At 35.3% G+C, this 10,298-nt stretch overlaps 1 long non-coding RNA gene across 1 annotated transcript; it reads right to left on the bottom strand.

The window, feature by feature from the left end:
- Positions 1-1,536: 1,536 nt before the first annotated feature.
- On the bottom strand, positions 1,537-4,470 carry LOC140181199 (uncharacterized). The gene is made up of 3 exons (XR_011876106.1): positions 3,667-4,470; positions 3,435-3,539; positions 1,537-1,764 (listed from the first exon to the last, which is right to left on the bottom strand). It is a non-coding gene; the product is annotated as an uncharacterized lncRNA (long non-coding RNA).
- Positions 4,471-10,298: the final 5,828 nt, after the last annotated feature.

Raw genomic sequence — 10,298 nt, 5'->3', positions numbered from 1 at the left:
TGATAAAGATCAACTAGGCATAAGACATCGAATAAGCTTTCAATCGAGCTACTGAAAACTTAAACCTCCTCTTCTACCAGTCGTTCTCTAAAGAACTAACACCTCAGTTTTTTACCTCTAAGAATCACATGTGCCACTTAGATAAGTACAAGTACGTTCAAAGAAACACAATTCGCAGAAAGAAAAGAATAAGTGACAAAATTATGTTTCTCATAAATTCGGAAGGAGGTGTAAGATTGCAACTAATCAATAATGTTCAAGCACGAGAAAACGTTTCGAAAAGAGTTATTTCGTATCCTAACAAGAAATATTGAATTCAGGAAGTCCAAAGGAAATAAGAAAAAGGCAGTGGTAAATTAGATCAAAATAAACTAAAACCATATCAGAGGAGCACAAGGTTCTCAAGAATATGAAGGAATGGTTCAAATCACCAACAAATAAGAATGATCAAAAGTCATGAAGTATGCCGGAAGAAAGAATCAAAATGTAAATAGGAAGAATTTTGATTTCAAAGAACTCCAATAGAAACTATAGAGGAGAACAGAGCAATTGCTTTACAAAATCCAAGAAAGTCAATAAAAAATGTAAATATTGTGTCATGTTAAAACAAATTCGAGTTGTATTTAAAGTAAATATATTTCCATAAATCAGTGAAGGAACAGGCGAGGTATTGAAAACAATTAATTTTAAACTGTATAAGGAACTTTCGAAGTTTATATAGAAAAGTGTATATCAAATCAAAAGCAGTTTTGTTAAGATTTGAAGAATGGCTGTAATTATCATCAAATAAGAGGAAAACTAAATCACAGTTTGTCTACGAAAGACTCGGAATAAGAACTTAAAAAAGGTATATTACATTAAAACAGGTTCAAATGTCAAAGAATATATGATTCAAGAGGAAGTGCCTAAACAAAGAAAGTAAATACACCAAGGATTTTAAGCAAATATATGGAGTTAGGATTCAACAAGAGTGCACGTGAACAAGAGGGCAGAATTGGAAGATAATCTGATCATTTTCCAAGAAAAGAATTACAGACAAGAACCTTAGAGCATACCAAGCAGGAAACAAGATACATGATATTCGCAGAGTTTAAAACACCTAACCGAGTAACCTCAAGCATTAACTCCTAACGTTTCCAAAACTCGCGATTCGCATTTCCTATAACTCGTATATCATCTATGACAACCCATTAGTGCTTTCATACACATAATTCACTAATATTAAGCTTGCCAAACTTAATAATAGGAATTATGTAATGCAAGACTAATGGCATTAATCAATAGACCGTCATGTGTATAAAGCTCTAATTCTCGTTATCTGAATGAGACTTATTACATGACAAACGCTTGAGTATGTAATTGAAGCATAGTCGGTCCATTCCTCAGGCTCTACAGGAATGACCGCTCTGATACCATAATGTAACACCCTAACTATCAAAATGTCACGCTTCCGGCTGTGCCACTCTGATAACTCAGGTATTACGACTCTGATAATATTTAAAACTAAAATATAAGCCTATTTAAAATTTAAACCGATTTTTCAAAACATACATCCATACTTTTCAATACAATTTATAATACTCACAAGTAATATATATACATATACATCATACCAATATATAAACTCCACATATCAAAACTCCTATCCCTCTTACAAAAGTTATAATATTGATGGCGAGGGAAGAATAATAATAACTAAACTAAACCATCTTCAATCGCATAAGCCAAACTCAACTATTCTTCATAAGCTTTTTCGTCCATTTCCTGAAAGAAAAGTCTGTAGGGGGTGAGAACCTAACCACATGGCCTCACCACAGATCTTCAAAGTCATTATAAGAAGACATTTAGTAAGAAAACTATTTTCGGATTCAGTGATTATCGTTGTCTTATGAATCTTTTAATAACCAATGGCTAATCATTGAAAACCTTTTCAAGGAAACAAAATTTAACTTTTCATAAATCCAAAACCTTTCTTTTCTTATGAGGAAATCTTAATCAGTTTTCTAGGTGGTATGAATAACCAACCTGTTCCAGGCATAGGTTCATTAAGTCTATGTTGAACCAGCTTGATTTTTCATACCTTACTAATCTCTCAATCAGAAACCAATCAAATCAGAAACCGATTACGGCCTTCAGCCATCGCATAATCAATCAACACAATCATCATCTCATCATCAATACTTGATCTCAAGAGTACCACATCAGAAACAAACACAGGCAAAACAAACAAGGAAAACACAGATATAGATAACAGTTACTGCAAATAGATCAGATAGCAGTTAATAACAGTTTAGCAATTAGGTAAACCAAAACAAATTCAAACTCAAACAAAACATACAAATGCATATAATGAATGTCTATCCTACTAGCTCTGAGCTCACGTGTCGGTTACTTTGCCAGAACCCGACACATCTGGTAGCTAACCCAGACATTGGTCTCTAGGTTGCACATCTCCAGGAGGATCATAAACGAAGGAGAGAACCTTTCCACATCGAAGGAGTGTGCCTTTCCACCTTCTCTTGGAGGTTTCACGAAGGAGAGTGTCTTTCCACATCGAAGGAGTGTGTCTTTCCACCTTGCAACCAGAGAAGAACGTGGGGGATATAATACGAAGGAGAGTGCCTTTCCACCTTCTCCACATCCACATCACGACAAGAGAGAGAACTTCCGTCCTCAACTTGCCATCCAAACACATTTTCAAATTAATACGCAAGCGGGATCACATCCAGTCCTTGCCATCTCGACCTTTTCGGCCACATATACATCTCGACCATTCCGGCCACATACAGTCATCCCAAAAATCAAATCATAGAATCGTTGAAAATCCAAGTCTTTCTAAATAACCATTTTTAAATAAAGTCTCCAATTATTATAAAAATTTTGGGCAGCATCTCTTCTAAAATTTAGATTACGCCACCCTTGCGGGTCCCACCAAAACCACATTTTTCAACCCATTCTCAACTTGTTTACAAAATCAAATTCTTTCCAAAATCAAACCAATCAATTCCTCAAACCCTTTCGAATCATTACCAAAATAGCAAATTATTCTCAATGAACAAACTATTACTAAATATCAAGTCTTTTCCAAATTGTTTTTAAATCAAATTCAGATATCAAATCGGGTTCAATATTAAATCAAATTTTAATATTAAATCTTTTCTAAAATCAAAATACCTCCAAAATTATTCTAAATACCAATATTAAATCTCTTCCAGTAATTCAAGAAAAACCACTTTAATAACATTAGTCAAATAATCAGAATGTTCAACTTTCTCAATCGATCAACCAATTAATCGAACTAATAAATCTCATTCATCCAAAGCAACTCAATTCAATTCATAAGATTTATGAAATCACAAAAATGTATTTTACGCATTAATATCGATTTATAACAACTCTGGGAAGTAAAACAAGTTTAAGAAAAGCACCCCTACCTCAGTTAGTCGAACCCGTCGAATTTAAACGCGATGATCCCTTCTTTGTTGATTTCAGTAGCGGTAGCAACTGCAATAGCTCGTTAGTACCATTAATACTATCACCTATGATAATTCCATCAACAAACAGGAAAGGCAGAGCAGCAGTGTTAAACAAAAACATTGGTTTTCCTTACTCAGAACAGAAAAGACTAAGAAACAAAATGGAAGCAGAGTAAGGATTAAAGTTTACAGGTTCAAGAATAGGGAAATCGAAACCAGAAGAAGAAGGTTGGTGCTATCTTCGACTCTGATGGTGGTGCATGACTCACCGTCGACCGTGGCGGCAACGGCAAGGACGGTGGCTCCTCTGGCTCGCACGACTCTGTCTCCCTCTCTCCCTCGCGTCGTTCTCTTCTCCACGGTGGAATCCAACAGGGACCGGCAGCGATGGAAACCCCTTCTTTGGCGTCACTCGCTTGTTTTCCCCTTTTTTAACGACGATGACGACCTCCAACAACAATAGCAGCAGCAAATAGACGGCGGTTGAGGCACGACAGCGACGACTCAACCCTTCTCTGTGACGGTCCTGCCCTCCAATAGCAGCAACGGATGCAAACTCCCTCTCTCTTCCCGATCCCCTTCTTCGGGCAACCTAGCGACGACGACGATGGAGGCTGGAAGACGAAGCAACTCGGCGATGACGGTGCTAGCGCGGACCAACTCAGCAACAATGGTGCTGGTGCGGAACCTCGACGGTAACGGCTTGGCGGCGAGCTGACGCGGCCTCCTCTTCATTTGCGACAGCGACGTGGGCTCGGCTCCATAGAACGATGGTGATGAAGATGCTTCCAGCGACGACGTGTAGTTCTGACAGCGATAGAAGCTCTAACGGCGGTAGAGCAGCGACGCGGCACGGCGGTGATGACTGCATATGGTGCCCCTTTTTCCCCTCTTCCTCTGCTCTCCCGTTCTCCCCTCTCTACCCTCAGTGTTTCTTTCTTTCTTTTCTACTGCTGCTAGGTTTGGTTAGAGAAGGGAAACATTGGCGGTGGTTAGGGTTAAGTTAGAAGAGGTTAGGGTTTTTGTTGTTTAATTTGGGAATTAGGGTTTAATTTGCGACAAAAATGAAATTAAAAATTTTGGGGTAAATTGAGGTTGGTCAATTTTAATAAAATTAAAGTATATTATATAAATTTAAAATCTAATTTGATCTCTTAAAATTACTTTTAAAATAATACTTAATTATCAATTTACTAATCAACTTTTGATCAACGATTCTAATTTAAAATTAGAAATAATATAATTAATTTTTTGTTTATAAAAATTAAAATATTAAATTCTAGAATCTCTATTATTTAACTAAATTGTATAAAATTCTTATTCTTTTGCAACTATTAAGCTGTATAATTTAAATATAAAAAATTATTCAATAGCTATAAAATTAAGTAAAATTTCTAATTTAATTGTTAAAACTTGTTTTAATTACTTTCAATAAAATAATTTCTAAAAATAAAATTTTTAATGAATAAATAATTAAAATTAACTCATAATAATATTTTTCAAAAATTATGGGTCTTACATGCTTTAAATGGTAGTATGCCTCTTATTTCATAAATTGAATTATGTCTCATAAAAAAATTGAATGATCGGTATTCTTTTACTTTAATTTTATTTTTTTATAATAAAAAAATATTTTATTAATTTGTAAAAAATAAATAACTGACCCACGATTGAACAACAAAAAAATTTTTACTAAAGCATAGACAATAATTACCCATGAACTAATTAAAGTAGAAACTAAGAAAAGAAAATATGAGAAAAAATAAAGCTATTTTTTTTAGTGATAAAATTCGTTCGAGAGTTTTTTTGCAACCGCAATAATTTCAAAGTTATTAGTTGACTTTTGTTTAAATACTTGTACATTTCAAATTAACCAAATCTTCCATGCAATTGTGGCAATGAGGCCGAGTAGCGCTTATGATGGGTGCCATTTTCATGCTTCCACACTATCTCCTTCCACCATTTTCAAAGAATATAGTATACTTTAGATATGTCGCATGTCCAGAATATTAATTTCTTTCTATACTTGAACTAATTTAGGGCATTGGATTAAATAATGGAATATTGATTCAACTTTTTCTCCACACCTAGGGTTTTAATTTTATTACTTAAAAATTAGAATTAGTGAGTTCACGGCAGGATTACATTAAAACTAAATGAATTTTTTTGGGATTTAAATAGGACACTTTAAACCTTAGGGATCAAAACAGGATTAGGCCCAAATGTAAAGAACTAATTTAGTATTTTACCCTTTTTTTGTTCAAAACTCCAAATCCTGATAATGAATCGTCAACGCTTCAAAATCAAAGAAAAAACTTTTATATCAATGATCGTTGATAGATTAATTTTACTTATTGGTTCTTCATATACAAGTTGTTTGTGTTAAATTTAATGGTAGGACAACATTGAACCTGTTTAAAAATTTTTTGGGATTGAAATAGGACTTTGAAATATTTTAGAATTGAAATAAGGCGTTTAAAATGTTAAGGACTAGATTAGGATTCGGCCCAAACGTTAGGAACCAAAATAATATTTTATCCTATATTTTTTAAATAAATATCTAACTATTTATAAGAATGAATTTTTATCTCTTCATTTTTTTTCACTGTAACACGCACTTAATTTGTATATGCTAAATATATATGTCTGCCATTTCATGAGAAGACCCATGTGTTGTGTGAATTCAAAAATTATTAGTACTATTATTAATTAAGACATTAATGTTAATGTTACAAGTGTGAGGTGTATGAAATTAGTCCCACATTTAAAAAAGTCAGAAAGAGTAAAGAATTTATAAGATAAGAGACCCATTAACTTACTACTTTAAGGTTTTGAGTTGGATGTAGTGTCTTCTCATCTTATATTCTCTCACTTGATTCCTCCCCAAAGTCTCTTTGGTGGTTGAGAGCTCCCTACGGTGGTCCAACAAGTGATATCAGAGCCGATTAACGGGTATTCAAGGTGAAGCTAGAGGGGTATTTAAGGTGAAGCTAGAGTGGAGTTGATACTTGATGAGAAGTTTGTTAATATTGCGAGTGTGAAGAATGTATGAAGTGTATAAAATTAGTCCCACATCAAAGAAAGTAAGGAAGAGTCTCATAACTTATTCGATGTTTTACCGGCGACCCAACAAGTGGTATTAGATCCGATGATTAATCAAAAGTCTTCCCGACAAAGGTGGTCCAACAATTAAAGGCACCATAACTTATTCGATGTTTTACCAAAATAGTGTATATGTTTTTAACTTCATTTTTTCGTACCGAAACCCCATTTTTCCCCAAGTCTCCCTTGTCATATAAAACTCCCCACAGTTGGTCCAAAAAGTGGTATCAATGCACGATTGGCCTAACAAGTGGTATCAGAGCACGGTTAGCCCAACAAGTGGTATCAGAGTGAGCTAAATCTTATGTTCTCTCACTTGATTCCTCTCCGAAGTCTCCCCTGTGATCAAAAGCTCTCTACAGTTGGCCCAACAAGTGGTATCAGAGCAAACTAAAGGGGACTTGATGCTTGACGTGGAGGCTAACCTAATACCTTAGCTCCCCACGGCGGTCCAACAAGTGGTATCAGAGCCGATGATTAATCGAAAGTCTTTCCGACAAAGGTGGTCCAACAATTAAGGGCACCATAACTTATTCGATGTTTTACCAGAATAGTGTGCATGTTTTTAACTTCCTTTTTTTGCACCGAAACCCCATTTTTCCCCAAGTCTCCCTTGTCATATAAAGCTCCCCACGGTTGGCCCAAAAAGTGGTATCAGAGCACGGTTGGCCTAACAAGTTGTATCAAAGCACGGTTGGCCCAACAAGTGGTATCAGAGCGAGCTAAATCTTATGTTCTCTCACTTGATTTCTATCCGAAGTCTCCCCTGTGATCAAAAGCTCCCCACGATTGGCCCAACAAGTGGTATCAGAGCGAGCTAAAGGGGAGTTGATGCTTGATGTGGAGGTTAACTTAATACCTTAGCTCCCCACGGCGGCCTAACAAGTGGTATTAGAGTCGATGATTAATCGAAAGTCTTCTCGACAAAGGTGGTCCAACAATTAAAGGTACCATAACTTATTCGATATTTTACCAGAATAGTGTGCATTCTTTTAACTTCCTTTTTTCACACTGAAACCCCATTTTAGAAAATTGAGTAATAAATATGGCAAAAAAAAACACATAATTAATATATGTCTCTCCTTCAATGTGAAATTGTAAATAACAAGAATTCAAAAAACAAAAAGATACCCTCCAACAATAGTAATAATGGAAAAAAGAAAAGCCAATTAGACATTCTCATTACTCAATCAATGACCGCTATCAATCAATTGGCTTGGTCAGTTCTCAATACATGTTTCAATTGGCATAGGAAGTTGCATAATCAATTATATGCATATTTGATGATATTTGGTTTTTTAGTAAGTCAAAATTTCGTAATTGATTCTGAATTCAAAATTAATTATACGATAGGTTAAAGGTATTTATAAGACATTTATTTTATTTGTCTGTTCTTTGCAATTTAAATTTTAAACTCCTTTACATTTACAAATAGAAAATTTAATAATGGTGAAGATAATTTCACAATTGACAATAATATTTTTTGGGATAAGTACTGTTTTGGTTCCTAAAGTTGAGTGTGAAAATCGAAACCGTCCCTCATCTAATTTTCGATTTAGAATCGTCTTTAATGTTTTTTCTTATTAAAATCTGCCTTTTAATTTTTTTTTGACAAAAATACCCTCACCACTACCAACACAATTACCTCCTCCACCACCACCACCACCAATACCAACACCACCGCCACAACCAGCACCAACACCACTACCAGCACTACCACCACCACCACCACCACCAACACCAACACCAACACCAACACCACCCCCACCCACTGCCACTCCATCACCATCTGCATCACACCAACCAAAACTCAGAAAATCAACATCATCATCGTTATCCTCATCAGAACCCAGAGCTCAGATCCAAAACTCAAACTCAAACTCAAACTCAAAAAAACAAGAACTCAACTCAGAAAATTATCATCATCATCAGAACCCAGAACTCAGAAAATCATTATCATCGTCATCATCATCAGAGTTCTGGAGGAGGCGACGGCGACGACGAGGTCGAGGCGGTGACGACGAGGGCGAGGAGGAGGAGCAGAAATGGCTCAACGAGGAGGGCGAGGTGCGAGGGCGAGGCGGTGACGACGAGGGCTAGGAGCGGCGGCAGCTAGGACCCGTTCTCTCCCCCTCCTCCCTGTTTCTCCCCCTTTCTTTCTCTCCCCACCCCCCGTTTCTCTGTATCCCTTTCTCTCCTTTCTTTCGGCGACGGCGACGTCGACAGCAGCTCCAAGCTTCGCCGGTGCCAGCGCCGTCCCCCTCCCCTCCCCTCCCCCTTCGTATACCCTTTTCTTCCCCCACGTGTTTTCTTCCCCCCCCCCCCCCAACACGCGTTTTTTTTTAATTTTATAACTTTTATTATTAAAATAGAAATAGGGGTAGTTTAGGAATAACATAAAAAATTTTATTAAAAAGGATGATTTTAATACGAAAAAAATGGTAAGGACGATTCTAAATCGAAAATTAGATGAAGGACGGTTTCGATTTTCACGCTCAACTTTAGGGTCCAAAACAGTACTTATAAAAGCTATCAATCTCCTTCATTATTGCCATCAAGAATTGGCAGTCCCCAAGGTTGTTTTTATAAAAATAATAAAGTATAAAAATAAAACATACAACCATATCATAAAACATCAAATTAACAAAAGATTCTTAATCAAGAGTCCCATACATTCCTAATATATCATTCTTTTTACCAATTCTCATGCTATTAAAATCGTTGCTATCAATAATGAACAGCAACACATCGTAGACAAATTAGAGTAAATAATAAGTGGTTCATGTGGTGATAACGGAGCTAGTGCATGCGAAATGTTGATTAAAAATCTTTTGCTAACTAAATATTTCATGATATGGTTGTATGTTTTGTTTTTATAAAAACAACTTTGGAGTTGCCAATTCTTAATGACAATGCTGAAAGAGATTGGTGGCATTCATTTGGTTGTTTCTTTTTTCTCTCTGATCCTTTGGATGGAATATTTAACCATAAAAAAAGGATCATTGCTATCAACTGTGAAATTATCTTTACCTTTTTTATTAAGAAATTTCGATGTTATCTCACCGTTTTTATATAGAACAGTTTTTATGTCCAATATCGTCCTACTTAAATATGCAAGATAAGAAAGTGAAAAATATTCTCACTTCCAATTAGAATTCTATCATTTTCATATGACTCCATCTTTAGTTTAAATTTATTATGGAAGCAAAAAGTATTAGGATATCATAACTAGGGAACAAAATTAGGAAAATATCAAAGAGGATTAGAAAAAAAATCAATGTAATTTATTAGGATATTATTCCATAGAGAGCGTATTCTTAGCGTACTCTTGGTCTATATATTGGTAAGAACTTTGTAATCACAGATGAAAAATATGAATAATAAAAATAATATTTTTCTAAATAATTTTTCATTTTTTTCCTAAACTCTTTGTACCATGGTAACATGGTATCAGAGCAGAGTTAGGTTTTAGAGACTCAAAATTCTGACGAATTGACATTACAAATTGCAAATATACTACGCAATAGTTTTGGCATGCGATCATCACAAACCAATTGTGATAATTTGTCAATTGGTTTCAAACTAAACGGATTGAACAATCCAAAGTCACCAAGAAATCACAGTAACTATTGAACTCCTTGGCTGCTCAGCTCAGACCGTGACTCAATATAAAGGGGAGACCTAAAATCAGAATCCAATTAAAAAGATAAATAAATAGAT

Source organism: Arachis hypogaea, chromosome 18 (genome assembly GCF_003086295.3).
Source record: "Arachis hypogaea cultivar Tifrunner chromosome 18, arahy.Tifrunner.gnm2.J5K5, whole genome shotgun sequence".
NCBI lineage: Eukaryota > Viridiplantae > Streptophyta > Magnoliopsida > Fabales > Fabaceae > Arachis > Arachis hypogaea.
This window is presented reverse-complemented; position numbering and strand designations above follow the sequence as displayed.